The following is a 6867-nucleotide window of genomic DNA, read 5'->3' on the forward strand; positions in this document are numbered from 1 at the left end:
TGTGTTAGCTTCAGTGGCAAGCTACAGACAGTAAATATCAGTAAGCAATGAAAGAAACCAGAAACTGGTTTTCTATGCAAGCCCAGGTCGGTGGGCTAGAACTTTTGCTCTGACTACATTCTCATGAATGTAGCAGCCCAGGCCTCTTCTCTCTCCGGTGTCTCATTCCCACTGTATGGTTCATGGTGGCTGCCCCAGCTCTGCCTACTGCCTGAATTCTGGCCATCACAAAAAAGCCCAGAGGAAATACACCCTCCCCTCTGCTCTAAGGCTACTGTCAGAAGTGGCAGACACATTTCTATGATGTACTCTGCTGACCAGAAGTCAAGTGTGCCACACACTGAGCTGCAGGGGAGTCCAGGAATGGGATTTCGTGCTGGGAAGCTTCTGGGGTGTCGCTAGTTTGAGGGATTTTTTTAAAAAAAATGAAAATGAACCGGAAAGATATGTTTAGATCTACACAAATAGTTCTATTTACAATGTTATGTTCTATGAGTAAGAAGTTAATAAAGGTGTCTAAATGTCAGCCTTAAATAACAGCATTTGTTTGATTAAAATTTATGGTCTCTACAATAATACATGTTTGGACTCTTAATCAACTTGCTAAGATACTTGCCACTTAAGTAACCATACATAAAAACACTTTTAACCTAAAGAGAAACAAACAAAGACTTGATTCTAGTCTAAGCGTTTGTACCTTGCATAACTATTCTACTTGATCCAGGAAAAACCAGTGCTCAATTCATTTATATTTCTAGTCATTGTGTAGTCGAAAGATCAGAATCCCTGGAATGTACTGTAATATTTCTAACCAATAGCTATAAAGTGACATTCTATAGAGAATAATAAGAGCATCCTTAAGGACAGATGAGGTCATGACATCCCCTGTACCCACCAAGGTTACCTCTAACCTCAGTATTAGAAACATGTAAGATTGCATTAAATCAGATCCAGGAAAATAATAACACTAGTCTAATGCTGCTTCGGAGAGCAAAGCAATGCAGCTTGCTGCTATATACTATGTGCTGAGTATTGTATGCTGTGGACGAAACAGAGAAAATACATGTATACCCCTGTACTGTCTACTGAACACTTAATAGGTAGCTAGCCAATAACGGAGATATGCTAGAAGTACAGGATACATACAAGATCTGAAAGACAGTATGAAATGAATACTGTAAATGAACTTGTGAAGTTTTGATTGAATTTTGAAACGATAACTTGGATAACTTGGATAACTTGGATATATTGGATTAAATAAAATATATCTCATTAACTGCATTGTTACCAGTTCTGATATCTTTTAAAATGTAGATATTTGAAAAGTATAAATTTGTATATGAGGATCAGTGATGATCAGGCAACAAAGGAAACCAAACCAAACCAAACCAAAGCAAAAGCAAGAACAAGAACAAAAACAAAGGGAGAGTGGTCACTATCATAAGCAAAAAGAAAAAAAGTTATTTCTAGTCTCTGGCATCTCCCACTGACTAAGGGAAGGAAGTTTCTTTCTAGGTATTTTCTAAAAAGTTCTTAAAACTCTCTGGACACCCACAGCACTGACTTTTTAATGGCTCCACACCCAGCATGGCTCAGGAGAGTAATTTCCAATTACAGAGTTTCCTAGATCTTCTAGTACAGTGGAGCATTGTCTAGGGGGAAAAGACAAGCATACTGTAGTTATTGTAAAGAATATGCTCCAATTGAAGTAAATCCATTGATCTAGAATCAACTGTAATGCATTTAGCTGCAAATAACAGGAAAACAGATTTAAGCAATAAGCAACATTGTGTCACCAAGTCCAGCAGGAACTCAAGCTTCTGTGTGACTCTTTGCAGGCTTGTCGGGCTCCTCCCTCCCAGGCATCTCAGCCTTATGTTCAGAATGTATTTAAATGCATAACGAATCAGTCGATGCGTGTCTTTTTACCATTGTGTTCAATTGCCACCCTTCCATCATTAAAACTTTTCCAACATAATCACAGGAATTGTCTCACAAGCTTTTGCTGGCATCCATCTACATAGCCATTTAGTGATATTTATTATCTCTAATGCGGTGTCAAACACAACACGATCCTCAGTTCTTTCTCTTAGTGAGTGAGGTTTACCCTTTTTCTCATACTAGAGAAAACCGACAAAGGAACAGCAGTCACAACATCAAGTTTGTCTTCGCTCAGCTTTAAAGTTTCCCGTTCTCAAAACATGCCTTTAAGGTTTATGTCTCTGAGATTCAGTGAGTAAATGAATGAGAAAACAAGTCTGGCAGTGTTAGGCATGCCTGACAGAAAGCCTTGTGCAGATGGCTTTTCTGTTTCTCAGTAATTAGGATCCCAGCATAACTACAGCTCAAGATATTTCTTATCAAATGTCCTTATCAAAGCGAGCTTTGATTCTCTGTGAAATTCTGTGTTTCTTCCAGTCCAGCAAACACATTAAGGACGTTCTCTGGAGCAGGACCCCAGGAAGAAAACAGATGCCTGTTACTCAAATGGCACCATTTCTCAAAACACTTCTCAAAGCCCTTAGGACTTGCTCATATACACTTGCATGAGAAGGCATACCTGCTCCTCTCCCCTGCCCCCTCATACACACACACACACACACACACACACACACACACACAAAATTGGTCTCATTACACCTGCCTTACAGTATTGCACATAAGATAGTGCATATAGCTATTCAAAATGAGGCAGATTACATTAAATAATAGACATAATGGTGATAAGGACAGATGTAACGAATCAGTGTTGCTAAAGGCATTGAGACACAAGCACTTTGGTCAAAAGCAACCTATTGTCCCACCTGGCCTCTAGTCTGTGAGCTCCCCAAATGCCTCCTGGGCATTCTTTTACTTAGTGATCTATTTTTTTTTCAATCCCTAATTTGTCTCTGATTTCCTCATTCTCAGCTCACAGTGATTCCTTGCTTTGAGTCCACGGATTTCCTTTAACTGGTTGATCCCATCTGAGTGTCTCTCCTTAACCAACCAGAATTTCCTGCAGAATTGGGTTCAGGAATGAGTCATCTAGAAACTCACCTTTTCCCAAGTGGCTAAGACTCCCCCGTCCCTGCCACCACCACCCCCACCCCCCGTGAGTTCTTACCATATAGAACTTCACAATTTCTTTAACGTGACTGCTGTGTCACACGCACTTCATATGTAGCATACAGTGAGTGATCTGCCTATCCTTCCTGCTCATGTTCACACCCATATGTTCTGCTTTCATATTGGATATGCCTGACAAAAATCTCACTTGCTTATCAATGTTTATCCATCTTTAGAGTTTGGCTTATCCCATGGTTTCTTCTCTAAGTGGAATCAACTGTTCTGGAAAACAACAAACACATTATTACAGCTTATTTATTTTATCATACGTTACCAACAATTTGAAATGTGATCTCTTTGCGAAAGACACCTTAGTTTCTCAAATATTAGGGTTTCTAATTTAAAGAACAAAATAATCTGTTTCATTCTCAAAGACAGTCCTCAAAAGTCATGTCAAAGGTCTTCTTGATTAACCAGTCCATTCCAGACACCAGCTTCCTCTACTGTAAATATAAGGTATTATATCAGGTACAGGTTTCTAGTTCTGCTTGTTTTGCTGAGGACACAGAGTAAGCATCTCTCAGGACTATGGATGAATAGCAGGGGTGGAAGCCCACCCCGTAACCCTGAAGGACATACCTGAAGCCCTGCCGCACTCTCTGACTTCCAGTGCACGTCTAATGGAAAATAGTTGCCTTCTTGTTTAAGACCATACACCGCCCTGGTTTGTCCAGGATTTCTTGATTTGGGACGTTCTACACCTGTGCAAGGCAGAATGCTTGTCACCCTATGTCTTATCCCTTTAAGGCATCAGTTTTTCCTAATGTGCAGGGGCGTATAGACACAATTATCCAGTTTTTTGTCGATGTGAAGTACATGATGTACATAGAGAGCTTATAGGTGATTTGACCTTGAAAGCCATTGTCACTGAGCTTCACCCAGCCTGGGTTTAAGGATTCGTATCTCTAAGTGAGCGCAAACTTACTTATCTTTTTGTTCTCTTACTTTTTTTATGGGAACACAGTCATCCAAAAAATGAAATTGATGCCTTTCAAAATCGCCAGTTTTGTTGTGTCAATTTTTGTTGTATCAATAATTAATCAATGGATATTATTTGATACCACCTAGATTTTGTGGGTCCAAATTTAATAGAATAGATGTGTTTCACTAATTTTAAAGGGGTGGTCCCTGAGCCAAGACCTTTCCTGAAATGTAAATTCTTAGTCTCTAACACAGATTACAGACTAATGAATCAAAAGCCGGTTCTCCAGTAACTCTGACATGTGGGAGGGCTAAGAGCCACAGCTCTCCTTGTGGCTTCCCTAGACCACAGTCCACAGCCAAGGTCTTTTTCACATAGAGGTGAACCAGTAAAACAGCAGCTATATTAATATGGAGACAATACAATTTTAAAGGCATCAATCATTTTTACCAAATAAATTGTATACAATGGTTTGACTTTCCTCATCATCTTCCATTCCTTAAACACAGCACTTAACTATTGATATATTAAAGATTGGCCTGTGAATAGTGTTGATAGCAGTTTCAATAAATAATATCTCCAAGCCGGGCAGTGATGGCACACGCCTTTAATCTCAGAACTTGGGAGGCAGAGGCAGGTGGATTTCTGAGTTCGAGGCCATCCTGGTCTACAGAGTGAGTTCGAGGACAGCCAGGGCTATACAGAGAAACCCTGTCTCAAAAAAACCAAAAAAAAAAAAAAAAAAAAAAAATCTCCCATGTAGCTTACATAGTACTACCTCATATTCACTGTAACCTTATGTGATTAAAACAGGTAAAAAATTTCCTGCCAGCCTACTGCTATCTTAAGCTAAGAGTTTTGAAACATGTCAGATAAATGTAAAGTAGAACTGCTAGTGAATATAGCTGAAATGGTCAGTTATGTGGTGAATGGCTGATAACATGGTTTACAGCTCTGTAAGTGTTCGAAGTTTGGATGCTTAGCTACTGTGACCCCTGTCTGAGATCCCTGACTCCTCTGCTTCCTCTTGTTCCTAAAACCAACGGTTTTTGAGAGTGAGCACTAATTTCATGTCCAGCCATGGAAATAAAGCCAGGGAGAAAATGTAAACAGAGTCTGTTGACTTGAAATAAATATATCTTAGACGCAAAGTCTCCTTCAAGATGTTCAAGTCCAAAATTATCCTTCCCAGTGTGGGAGTTATGCTATAGTTTAAACATGCAGGCCGTTAGACAATCATGGTGAATGTCATTAACGCTGAATTATCTGCTTTGAAAAGTCAAGCCTGCATGAGTATGGTCACCTCTTTTCATTGGGGAGTCCTGTGGAATGCGGTCTCCTGGACAGGACACATCCATTTAACGTGTGGATTCACATCGGGTGGTGTTGCCTGCAGAAGATTCAGTCAGCTTAAATTCCGGCAGTGATGAGGTAGATGATGACCAGACCCTACTCCTTATCCAGGAGCTATTGCTAGTTTAGCTACTGGAGCAGGAAAAAATGACTCTTTTTTGAGGACATGGCCACTTGTAGTTCTCATGCTCCAGTGGATGACCCACATTCATGAGTATAAATTCAGCTCTAATTAGACCTGGGATACAAAACACGTGCACACACAAAGCTGGGCAGTGGATGACCCACATTCATGAGTATAGATGCAGCTCTAATTAGACCTGGGATACAAAACACGTGCACACACAAAGCTGGGAGGGGGTAGATACTGAGAAGAACATGGAATGAGTCAGAGGGGAAAGTGGACAACTTAAATATGATCATATTTCATTGTATACGTGTATCAAATTCTTAAGACTAAAGAAATCTTTTTTTTTTTTTTTGGTTTTTCGAGACAGGGTTTCTCTGTGTAGCCCTGGCTATCTTGGCACTCACTCTGTAGACCAGGCTGGCCTTGAACTCAGAAATTTTCCTGCCTCTGCCTCCCAAGTGCTTGGATTAAAGGTGTGTGCCACCACGCCCAGCTAAAGAAATTTTAAGAGGATTGCTTAGTTTATAAAAAGGCTTCTTTGAAATGCTCATTCATTTCTTTGCTCTTAAAATATTCTTCTGAGTTTATAAGGTTATGTCTTTCCTGAAATTCTAACATAGAAGCCCAACATGTCCTGACATCATCCAATCAGCCTTTAGTTCCTTATTCTTAAACAGAAACAAAGAACTGAAGATCACCAGTATTTAACATTAAAAAGATACAGCCTGAAACTAACAAAGCATAAACAGGAAATGAAGTCAGTGTGACAACTATCACTAAGGCTGACTCCTCCTGGTAGCAGTCTCCTGGTACACATACATTTCTAATGTATTTCCCAATATGCTATACAGCGAATACCCTGTTCTACCTCACTGAGAAAAATAGAGGTCAGATCACTTGCTCAAAAATAATGGCAGAAGAGAATGCTGGTGCTGGCTTTGGAAAGGTCTGCAGTCTGAGCTCTCAGCATTACAGCAGATACTAGGATCCCTTCAGAGAACAATACGACAAATACCTGGAAGCAGTGATTTCAGAGACGAAAGTAGAGAAGGCACCCATGAAAAACAGCAGTGTGCCTTCTGAAAGGAACATTCAGTAAATTCTTTAAATTTAAAAAAGGAAATGAAAAGAAAATGCAGTACTACCAAAAAAACCAGAAGAATTAAAATATAAGACTCAAGAAAACTTACAAATAGAATTAAAAATAGAGATGTAAAATATGGAATGAACAGACTTTGTGTCTAATACAATCTGCAAGGCTATTGACATGGACCAGGCCTGTGACTTGAAAGATCCAATTAACTGTTCAGAAACTAGACATCATAGTATCTTGTCAGTAATAGTTCCATGAGGA

The sequence above is a fragment of the Mus caroli genome, unplaced genomic scaffold (genome assembly GCF_978045245.1).
Source record: "Mus caroli unplaced genomic scaffold, Mus_caroli_1 scaffold_2, whole genome shotgun sequence".
In the NCBI taxonomy this organism is placed as follows: Eukaryota; Metazoa; Chordata; class Mammalia; order Rodentia; family Muridae; genus Mus; species Mus caroli.